Source organism: Chiloscyllium plagiosum, unplaced genomic scaffold (assembly GCF_037043375.1).
Source record: "Chiloscyllium plagiosum isolate Xiang-an unplaced genomic scaffold, Cpla_swu_hap1 HiC_scaffold_1, whole genome shotgun sequence".
Taxonomy (NCBI): Eukaryota; Metazoa; Chordata; class Chondrichthyes; order Orectolobiformes; family Hemiscylliidae; genus Chiloscyllium; species Chiloscyllium plagiosum.
This window is the reverse complement of record NW_028270139.1, coordinates 15,972,979-15,985,023: the sequence shown is the minus strand read 5'-3', so window position 1 is coordinate 15,985,023 and position 12,045 is coordinate 15,972,979. Positions and strand designations below refer to the sequence as shown.

The window sequence follows — 12,045 nt, the reverse complement described above, 5'->3', positions numbered from 1 at the left end:
AGTTAGACTGCCATTATTACCGCTACCAGCTTTTAAATCATGATTTAGATTAGATTCCATATAGTGTGGAAACAGGCCCTTCGGCCCAACAAGTCCACACCGACCCTCCGAAGAGTAACTCACCTAGACCCATTTCCCTCTGACTAACACTACGGGCAATTTAGCATGGCCAATTCACCTGACCTGCACACCTTTGACTGTGGGAGGAAACCTGAGGACCCGGAGGGAACCCACGACGACACGGGGAGAACGTGCAAACTCCACACAGACCGTCACCCGAGGCTGGAATCAAACCTGGGACCCTGGTGCTGTGAGGCAGCATTGCTAACCACTGAGCCACCGTGCTGTTGTTAATTAACTGACATGCAATCTTTCAAGTGTCATGGTGGGATTGGAATTCATACTTGAAGACCATTAATCCAGGCCTCTAGACACTCAGTTAATCATATAACTCCCCCTGGGTGGTATTCTGTAACTCTTGAGAGCGAGCTTTGATATAACTGTATTGTCACAGCGGCTGAATTGAAGGAAGATGCAGGAAGAAGCATTGTTGTTCTGTAAGTTTGGAATCAGGGAGACCAGTTTACCTGCTGTTCAATGGGCCACGCGAGTCAGTTTTGTAAACATAGTTGAGTAATACATTAAGTTTAGACTTTGGCTCAAAAGTGGGGACAATATGGCATTTCCTTCGCCTTCATTCTGGAACCAGGGATGTGACTCAGAACACTGCGAGTTTTGTGTCAATGCAAAGTGATTCCAAGTTAGCGCTGCGGCTCAGCGTGCAAAGTAAATCAAATAAGGCACAACTTAATGCGACCATAGAAAGGGGCGAGCACAAATGACCCATTTTATAGTGCAAATACTGGGTAGGTCCTCGCACTTCAGTCAAAATACATAAATTCATTGACCTGCCTATACTACTTGCAAATAAAGCTTTTCAATGTACTTTGGTACATGCGACTACAATAAGTCAAATCAAATTTCTTAGATTTGCAACCGTCGACGATGTGAACCATAGCAACTAACAGTGAAGGGAGAGGGGGAGTTATTGGATATGCAGGCGAAATGTGTAATAAACTGGCATTCCAGGGCTCTGGGGAATCTCACGAGTCTAGGAGGTCATAGGACTTCTTTCTGCAGTAATCTGATAACGTTAATTTTCATTATTTGTTGACCCGCTAACATGCTACTTCTGGTGCTGCTTACTCGTACAACATGCCTTTTGCACTGACAACACGGGTTTCCATTGGGCAACTCGGGCCGTCTTTGGGGAATTATTGAAACCCATCCTGGAGAGGGTGTTTGATTTTCATCGAGGAGGTCCCCGAGAGAACCCTCTCCCCTTCAGTTACGCAGATGGATTCCACAAATGAAAGATGGAATACAAATGACATAGTGTATTTGCTGTTAGGATTCCAGCGGGTGAGCAGATTAGATAACTATCGACATTTTCATTACAACTCCTAAACATGATGCAAAATGCTTGATTTTTTTTAAAAAGAACACTTTAGGTTGGAAGTACACTCTAGACCAGAATGGTATCTGAAAAGAGAACTCGATTTTAATTTATTCTAACTTCACTTCTCTTCCAAATGGATGAAGATCAATGACTCTGTGTCAGTTGCTAGCCAGAATGTTTTAATTTAGTACTTTCATGTTCATCGATATCAAATAACCGTCAGCCCATTAGCGCTTACAGTAATATGTTGTGGAAAGATCCCTTGAAACGAGCGATTTGCTGTAATTTATCATGCTCCCCGCCCCTGACTTTATTTTGTTAATACGGCTAGAGCATGCAATGGTTTTGGTTAACCTTGATAATTTCTTTTGGATTGTTCCTTTTATTTTTAATCACATCCATATTGAGCCGACAGGCAGACCTTTGCAGTGAGCCAGCTGGTTTCTGAGCTGTTTTCTTCCAATTCCATGGCGCATTAGTAAAAAAAAATGTTAACACGCTGAAGAGATTCTAAAATGATAAACATTCCTACATTAGACACTGTGATTTATCAACAGCTCGAACACCTTCCAAAACTACCTTTTGCTGAAGTTGTTTGCCTTTAAACAGAACTTTGCTCGTGTGTCAGATTAATAGTGGCGCTCTTTAGAACAAAAGCCAAGTTTCAAGCCATTCATATACAGATTTAAGCGATGATAATGGCTCTTGCGTTGTGCTACTGAGTACCACATTTGACAAGTTAAATCTGAATTTTATAAAAGAGCATCATGGGAACTTACCAGCTGTTTGTTCAAGTAAATGTGGTTGAACGTGCACTCCACGTTCAAGGCGCACTCTCTCTCGATGTGGAAGCGAAATCTTGTGAGCTTCATGTTATGGCACTGTTTGGTGTCATGGTATTTAACAAAACCACCCCGAAACATCTAGAATCCAGTGAATGAATAAGGGGAATAGGTTAGTAATTTTCAGAAGGGATTTAAACGCATGCTATAAAGTAAATCATGATGTACAACATTACTGGAAATATGGGGAAATGCGCTGGTTTAGATAGTTCCTTCAGAGGGCATTTCCAAGTCTAATAATTAAGTGGGATCCTTCTGCACTGTAAGCTGTTATGATATTGTTTTATTCTTTATTAGTTTAACGTCAAAGCTTACTTGAGCGGATAGAATTATCCAAACCTGACTGCTTTGGTCAGTGTGAAAGTTAGCCGGGATGGGGTATATAATCTCATGTGGAACGCAATCACAAGTCAATTCTTAGAGACTCGCATTCATTTATTTTCATTTACACGTCGTTACAAGAGGAAACTCATGTGTGGTGTCTGGTCATGTTGGGCGTACAGACCGCTCCGGAATATTCCCTACTATCCTCGTTGCCATTGCTTTTTGTCCAGCCTCTCTGATGTATATTTTAGTCCCCTTTTGACGAATGTGCCCAATAAACCATTTCTTTGTTCGCTTGTTGGACCAGTCTTCAGTGGTTCTGAAGGTCATCCGTCAGGTCTTGCATGTGTTTCCCATCTCATCCCTGCTACACCCCCTTCAAATGTAGATTTGACTGAGGCTGTCATCTCCTTGGGATAACTCCCATTATTCTTCCACTGGGGTCTAGAAGGGCCTTGCTTCTTTTAAGTGATGTTTCGTCAATGCTGTTGAATATTTCAGTCTGGCTTCAGGTTTCTAATAATGTGTGCTAATATTTGTTAACGATGTACCATCGATACTTTATAAAATGTAACGCTTATCTTTTTCACCCTTTTTTCCAACGGAGAGTGGGATAGTCCTTTGCAATAGCAACTACTGTGAACCGCTTCAACATTTTAAAGTTAACGTTTAGTTATAGATAGGGAGACCACTCACGAGGAAAGAACAAAGAACACTTACATCTGACTCCATCACTTTTAGCCATTAATAAATTAGCTGGCGAAGTAAATGGCCCGGTTAGAAGCCGAACGTTTGTAGGGGGCATTAATAGATGATATGAGTATCCAAACCAGAGGCAAATCGGTATCAATATAAGTGATGTGAAGTCATCTACAGAAAGCTAGATCACAGCCCTCTGCAAATTGCGAGAAATTATAAATTGTGGAGGAGCAGATGGAATTAAAGGTCCAACTACAGACATCAGTGGGCATATGCAACAATAATTATTTTAAAAACTAGTAGAATCCATTTCTTTACCTCAAAAAGATTCAGATAATAGTTGGCGCTATTGGACCCCATCTGCAACAGTCCATTAGATTATCTGCAGTACCTGAAGAAAAAGGGGTGCTGTACAGACAGATTGCAGAGTTTCCGGGGCTGATTGCAAGTACATGAATGAGGAAAGCAAGTATCCATTTGATAACAACGGGTGTTGTTCGATGAAATTGCTTCTTGAACGAGGTAACAGAGGGGTTTGGGTGGTCTGGTGACAGATGGTGATGGCCTTGCCTCTGAGCCGGAAGCTCTGCTGCAAATCCCGCCCCAGGATTTGTTGGTCAGGCAAGGAGCTTTCATAACGTGGGCAAACACATTGGGTGTCAACTTGCAAATCCTTCCAGCACGTGCGGTAGAGTCATAAAATCATACAGCATGGAAACAGTCCAACCAGACCAGGCCGAACATAATCCCAAACTGAACTAGTCCCACCTGCCTGCTCGTGGCCCATATCCCTCCAAACCTTTCCTATTCATGCGTTTATCCAACTGTCTTTTAAAAGTTGTAATTGCATCTGCATTCCCACTTTCTCGGGAAGTTCATTCCACACGGGAACCACCCTCTATGTAAAAAAATGTACCTCTTATCTCTTTTTAAAATCTCCCTCCTCTCACCTTACAAATGTACCTCCTGGTCTTGAAATCCCCCATCCTAGTGAAAAGACAACTGCCATTAACTCTATCTATAACCCTCATTATTTTATAAACTTCTGTCAGATCGCCTCTCAACCTGTTACGCTCCAGTAGAAAAACAGTCTTAGACTATCTAGCCTTTCTTTATAACTCGAACCTTCCATTCCCGGCAACATCCTAGTGTATCTCTTCTGAACCCTCGCCTATACCCTTCCTTTAACTGGCCGACCAGGACTGGAAATAATATTACAGAAGAGGCCTCACCAATGCCCTGTGCAACCTCAAACCGACTTCCCAACTCATATACTCAAAGGACTGAACTATGAAAGCAAATGTGTTAATATAAAGCACCAGAAGTCTGAGAGATTCTTGGTCATCCACGTACTGACAAGAATATTGGAGTCTACACCAATACAGTCCACACCTCCAGACGACAACAAATGTCTCAAGTGGTCACAGCAACTCATATTCAGCGAATGGGATATAATTCATTACCGTCAGCAGAAAGTGTAGATCAGGGTAATGAGGTTGATGTCCTATACTTGGACTTTTGAAGATGATTTAAGAAGTGCTTGTCCACAAAGTTGGAGCTATGGAATAAGTGGGTTAGTAGCAACATGGATATGAAATTGGTTGAAATTCCGAAAGAAGCAATGACAATTTTTTTTTTGGACAGGAGGAAGGTATGTAGTGATGTTGCCCAGACGTCAGCACACTCTGCTTCTCTTTATATAAATTAATGGCTATAATTTGGGCGTGCAGGGAATAATTTCAGCATTTATAAATGACACAAATGCATTATGAGGAAGGTAGGGAGAACTTCGAAATAACATGGATAGGCTACGGAATGGGTGGACTCGTAGCTGCTGATATTTAACGCAGTTAAGAGTGAAAAGATTGTTTCTAGTTAAAACCAGGGAGACGCGATGCAAAACAAAGCATACAAGATCAAAGGGAGTGCAGCAGCATCTAGGGGTATATGCGAACAAATCATTGAAGCTAACGGGCTAGAAACAGTACATAAAGCAAATCGAATCCTGAGCTTTGTAGATACTGGCACAGAACACCAAAGCAACGATGTCATGATGACTTTGTTTAAAACAAGAGCTCAGCCAAGTCTAGAATGTTGGCTGGGCACAATTTGCATGAAGTCAGTATAGAAAAGATTCCACCAGCGTGGTTCCAGAAACATCAGTTGCGGAAAGACATTGGAGATACAGGGACAGCGATCGTTGAAAAGAGAAGATTAGGAGGAGATTTGATCGAGGGCTTCAAAATCATAGTGGGCCTGTCTGGACGCTCGAACTGGCGCGGTGGGGGTCGGGTGACGGGGTCCCGGGTGATACAGTGGAAGGATCCAGACCCAGAGGATGCTGCTTGAACAAACGAGCGTGACACACTCACGAGCGTGTTGATGCCCCGTGGGTTTCGAACCTGGAATGCGGCGGCATACCATTGAATCGAGTTTTCAAAAGAAAATGTTATATTCCTCCCAAAAATAATGCAGAACCATGGGCAAAAGGCAGGTGCCGGGGCTACACAGAGAGCGCTGTCACTGACAGGACAGGCTGAATGGCCGCCTTCTGAGCTGTCACCTTTGTGATTGTATGATTGTGGGATGCACATCCTACGCTTAAAGGTTGGATTGTTTGAGGCGCATAAGGAGATCAAAAGGATGGATACGGCAAATAGTAAGAAATTGCTTCCTCTAATGGACGAGTCCAGAACAAGGCAGCACACACATCAGATAGGATCTGGGTTAGTCAAGGGTCATGTCAGAAAGTACTTCTTCATGCAAAGACCAGGTCAGTTTAACATTCAATACTAAGACTGGCAAACCTGGTTCGGCAAGTGTATTAAGGTGGGCAGTTAAAGCACGGATCAGTCGCCATCTAATTGAATGGCAAAGCAAGTTCAATGGGCCGAATAGTTTATACCTGTTTCTGCGCGCTAATAGCCCAAAAGTATGTTTCTCAATTTTCTTTTTAATGTAGTTTCGCTCCAGGTGCATTAACAGTGACCTGGGAAGCCAGCACAGTATCTTATTTTAATACACTTGTATGTTCAGGAACCAAAACTTGTTAAAGCTGAGCAAGGTCCCACTGATAGCGACAAAGTTGAAGTGTTGGCAGCTCTGGTAAGTGCGGTTTCACACCGAGGGAAACTAAAGAGCAAAGTGTGAATTCGGATGCTGGGGTCAGCGATGACTAGACCCCGCTGCTCTGTCCATCTGTTTTTTTTTATTGTCATGTCTAAAGGCGGTGCTATGATCTGCTTCCACCGACGACTGACAACCTTTTACTGTTATCAGGGGCACACACAGAATCCAGCAAGTTGGAAGCACAGAGCTGTCGGGAAGGCAGTCGATTGTGGTGTTAGTCATTAGAGGGGAATTACCACTCAGTTACTTCGGGGAGGCACACTGCTAAATTTACAGCTGTAAAAACCACTAGCCAATGAAAGTGGGTCATTACTTAAGCGCTTTTGTTTTGGTAACGGTTCACATATGCTTTTTTCTCGGAATAAGTATCAATAGGTCGATCATGAGCACAGCTCCCAGATCTCAGACTGAGGGCAATGGATCAGCAATATTCCGGCACCAGTATGGATGCCTTATCATTAAGTCGCGCTCATAGCAGTAATGGAGAAGCGATAACAAAGTGTTCAATAGGTGCATTTCTAATTTAGAAGAGCACTACGTGATTCTATCGCCACTAAATTCAGATCATGACTGTGGGGTTTGGGATTAAAAAGATATAGTAGTTAAATTTGATTATTACACAAAGGTAGGTAGGAAAGCCAGTTGTGAAGCGGACAGAGGAACCTAAAAGATACATAGACAGGTTAAGTGAGCGGGCAAAGATTTGGTAAATTGAGTGCAATGTGGGCAAGTGTGAAATTTTCCATACCATTGCCAAAAAGATCAAGAAAATGAAAACATGTTATTTAAATGGTGAGAGGTTGAAGAGCTCTGAGATGCAGACAGATCTGGGTGTTATGGTGCATGAATAGCAGAATGTTATTGTGCAGGTACAGCAAGCAATCAGGAAAGCGAATGAAGCGTTCCGGTCTATTGTGAGGGGAATTGAATGCAAGAGTTTCCGTTAAACAGGGATTTGGTGAAACTACGTCTGGAGCGCTGATCACCTTACTTACAGAATAATGTTAATGCGTTGGAGCATTTCAAAAAAAGTTTGCGGGTCCAATACCTGAACTGAGCGGGCTGCCTCTATGAGGAAAGGCTAGTCAGGCTGGACTTGTAGCCTTTAGAATTTAGAAGCGTCAGAGGTAATAGAGTCATATAGTATGGGAACCGACCCTTCAACCAGTCCACGCCGGCCATGTTCCCAAATTAAACTAGTCTCGCCTGTCTGCACTTGGTTCATATCCCGCCAAACCTTTCCTATTCATGAACTTATCCCATTGTATTTTAAATATTGTCACTGTACCTGCATCCACCACTATCTCTGGCACCTCACACTAACTACTCCCTGTGCAAAAACGTTGCTCCTCGTGGTTCTTTTTAAATTTTTCTCCTCTCACTTTAAAAATATGCCCTCTATTTTTGAACTCCTTCACCCTCGGGGAAAGACCCTTGTCATTTATCCTACCTATGCCCCTCGTGATTTTACAAACCTCAATGAGGTCACCTCTGAAGCTCCTACCCTCCAGTGAACAAAAGGCGATCTTTCCAGTTCATTTTTGTATCTCAAACACTCCATCTCCTTTTCTGAATCCTCTCCATTTTAATAATATCCTTGCTATAACAGGGAGACCAGAACTGCACACAATACTCCCGAAGAGGCGTCGTCAGCGTCCACTACAACCTCAAATGCCGTCCCAACTCCTATACTCAAAGGGTATAAGCAATGAAGGCAAGCGTGTGAAACGTCTTCTCAACCACCCTGTCTACCTGCAATGTAAACTTCAAAGAATGACTTACCTGAACCTCTAGTCCTGTCTCTTCTACATCAGTATCCAGAGCCCTATTATTAATTGCATAAGTCCTGTCCTCGCTTGCATTACCAATATGCAATACCGCTCATTTATCTGTTGGAAAGATGTTACCATTGGTAGGAGAGGTTTGGACCGGACTAGGTGGTTGTGGAGAGCATGTTACCACTTATGGGAGAATCTAGAACAGGGGCCATAATTTGAAAAAAATAATGGGTAACCCACTGAAGACTCAGATGAGGATTTCCTTTTCTCTCGGAGGGGCGTGAGTCTTTGGAATTCTCTGCTAGTGGATGCAGACTCTAAATATTTAAAGGAGAGGGGTAGCTAGTTTCATGATTATCAAGGTGATGGAAGATTGTTAGGGATATGCAGAAATGTAGCGTTGAGGTTAAATTCTGACCAGCTATGATCTGATTGAATGACGGAGCACGCTGGAAGGGCCGAGTAACCTACTCCTGATTCATGTTCCTTTCTCAAAATCAAATGCCCTGAAGCAGTTCACGAAAAGCATAGCATAGTCAAATTCGAAAGGAGCTGGAGATCCTACTGCCGACAGTCGCTGTGACTCTAAAGTTGCGACGTTTATTTATAACGCTGTTTATAGCCGGTTCCAACTAATAAGAGCTGCCGCGTGTGAAATTGAATGCTTCATTTGGAAAGGGTCAAGTTTTAATAGAACGGAAAATGAAATGTCACCCGCCTGTGGGCAGCTGATGTTATTCAACGTGACAGCTGGAGCTGGAAGAAATGCACAATGAACAGCAGAATCAACCTGATGACTGGAAGGGAACTGACGCGGCGGAATTGCTAGAAATATTTCCTGTCAGAACAGAATATACACGGGATCCACCAAGTGACCATTGAAATGCAAACAAAATGCTTCAATCACGGTGTCAAAAAATGCGTTTGGCTTTCTGCTTCGTCGTATGATATTGCTATAATGAATTAAAGGAGATGAGTCTGTGTGTGTGTGTTCGCCTTTTGCCGCGCGTGACAAAAATAATGCTCCCTGTCATATTTCCAACCAAGTACCAGGCGAAGGAGGGACGATTCTGTGTGGGGCTGGAATGGCTGGGAGCTGCTTATGTTGGCGGGATGTGCCTGTGGGAAGAACTTTTCTTTCTCTCTGGCAACAGAACAACATTCGAAGACCTATATTGGAGTGGAATTCAATCCTTGCAGAAGTACTCAATTAGTAATAGACCGAGAACAAGTAGAATCATTTAGCATTCTGAATGTGAGCTGAATATTAGAATATTAAATTGTTCGGTCAGATGTAGGCTGGACAAACAAATGCATAATGCCTAACTTGGTCACGCGTTTAAAACGGAGCATTAAATGGTCATGGAAGAATAGTCCAGTGAACCTAATAAAGTAGAGATTTTGGGGGTACTGGCAACAAAATACTCAACAATTGATAAATGTTGTGAATAATAGTGAGAATTGACAACTATGACATGAATAGGAAACTATGGATATGCACGAAATATCGGGACTTTTCAAAGTAGCACCGAACCGAGAAAAACCAATGACAAGATCGTATTCTTGAACACTTAGGATAATGTTGAAAGATAGGACTTCATCCGCTCTAGTGTGAAGAAAACGATTTAGCATCAAATTTCCAAATTTGTAGAGAAGTAGGAGAAATACAATGGTCTGTGTTCTGCTCTATTATCTTGCTGCTGTCTGCCACTAATATTCTCCCACTCAACAGTGCTGTCTTAATGCATGTGGGATTCAACGTTTTTGCTCGGATAAAATTCATGCTGCCACAAAGATAAATAAATTCGTAAGCTCTTTAGTACAATATCATTAAAACGAAATGACAATAAATACTGACTCTAGACGACTCTTTCGCTTTCTGGAAAGTTGTTTTCCTTCTGCTCTTTCCCTCTGTTAAGAAGGAACAAAAGGATTGTAGACCACGGAAAAGAAAATGTCAGGAATTTCACTGGAAATATAAAGGACCACGATAGCAGACTGAACCAATAATTGGGTTTCCTGCTGAAAAATGTTTGACAGCGTTGACAGAATGTTCTGGAATTCTCTCAGGACTCTCGGTGGGCCTTGTCTAGTTTATGGAATTAAGTTTCAGAAAACCAGAAAATGTGGCAATATATCAACACCTAATTTACTATGGATTGAGTTGCGACATATAGTTAAAGGATCCAACTCCATTTTCTCCAGTACATAGACATATTTGCAATCAGAGGAAGTTTGATTCTGACGAACCCAAAATTCAAGCCAATTTAGGAAATCCAGAACAATTAAATGAAAGTCAACGCAACATTGCAAATCGTCTAAAATAAATGCAGATACTTGATCGGACATCTTCATCACTGAGCTGAATTGACGGTCGCGCACTTTTAACCAAAGAATTCTAAGTGTTGGAGTTGCCTGTGCAAGTTATTCAACATCACTGTTCCAAAGTTATTCAGTTACAATTGGAAAGCTCCCATTCCTTGGAATAAAAATGACATATTCGAAGACTCTGTATGGTTGCTTTACCATGACAAGTGTGAATTAGAATAATTTCGTGAGAAAAAAAAACGTGTGTACTCCTCGCGCGGTGGCCCTTCGACTCCTCCTTACAGAGAAACTCGCTATCAAAATAAAGGAGCTGTCCAGAACAAAAAAAAATACAGTTCAAGTGACCCAGCCAGCTCACATAGGTTTGTGTATCTCAGAGCGGCATCATAACTCCACATCCTGTGTGTTTACTCTCTCAGTTTGCAATGAGCTGATCTGAACTTACATTTCGTCACAGGATTGCAGAATAAGTGCTGTGCGATTTCTAGAACATGCCACCAAGTCAACTTTTAACTTTCTTCTTAGGTCCAACTGCCAGTTAGCCATTATTGCTGTAAGTTTTTCATTGGTGAATTTTGTCAAATATTTCGTGTGCATTGTTCAAATATTTTATCTGTCAATGCAATTATTGTTCATGAATAGAATAAAACGGTAGAACAACGAATGTATTTACCTGGAAGAGTGTATGAAGCATTGATACTCAGCTCACGAAGAAACACCAATCAACCTAAACATCAAAACATAATCTGTTACTATTTGAACAGTGAATGTCTCTACTAAATCTGTATCGAGTGTACATTTCAGATAAAGTGCCTTACAGCATTTCGAATGAAATTATACACGTTTCAAGATGAAAACGAGCCTTTTAAAGGTGCACAGGTGAATATTTCATATTAGCACTCGGTCGGCCGGAAACATTGCACCGGTTAATGACAACTCTGCAAATAACTAAGGACAATCAAGAAAAATTGACTTTTGTATAGGAATGCGCGGATTATGTGTTTAGGTGATATCAAGGCTACGAAATAATACATAAAGGCTCATTAATTAAAAATAAAATCAAGCGAAATGTAAGTTTGCCACATTACCACTATTTTGACAAGTCTTGCGCGTTGGTCTACCAATAACTTATCCAGCTGCTGTTGGGTGTGTGTTATACAAAACAACTGTTGGCTCAGCTCAAAGAAATCACAGGCCACAAAACAGACATACAGGACCAGGATGAGCTTTAATTTGTTAATGTTCAATTGAACATATTGTATCGATTTGCAAGTAGCTGTGTCTATGACCTGCTAATCTGGCAGTACTGTTGACATAATAGAACCTTTCTCACTGTAACATTTCAGAAACCCAATTATATTGACCAGTCGGGAAGTCGACATTTCACGGGATTCCGTCCTCAAATGCATTTGAGTTTAATATTGCATTGGCTCCGCACAATAGGATTTTTTTTCTCAAATCTTTGATCAATTTGGAAAACTATAAC

At 41.7% G+C, this 12,045-nt stretch overlaps 1 long non-coding RNA gene across 4 annotated transcripts in view; it reads right to left on the bottom strand.

The window, feature by feature from the left end:
* Window positions 1-12,045, bottom strand: part of LOC148152077 (uncharacterized) — a 98,288-nt gene that overhangs the window by 84,302 nt on the left and 1,941 nt on the right. For all 4 annotated transcript variants that reach the window (XR_015757201.1, XR_015757215.1, XR_015757221.1 and 1 more), the window contains exons 3-4: window positions 11,233-11,286; window positions 2,239-2,382 (exon numbers count right to left, since the gene is read on the bottom strand). This is a non-coding gene — a long non-coding RNA (uncharacterized LOC148152077). The remainder of the gene's footprint in view (window positions 1-2,238; window positions 2,383-11,232; window positions 11,287-12,045) is intronic.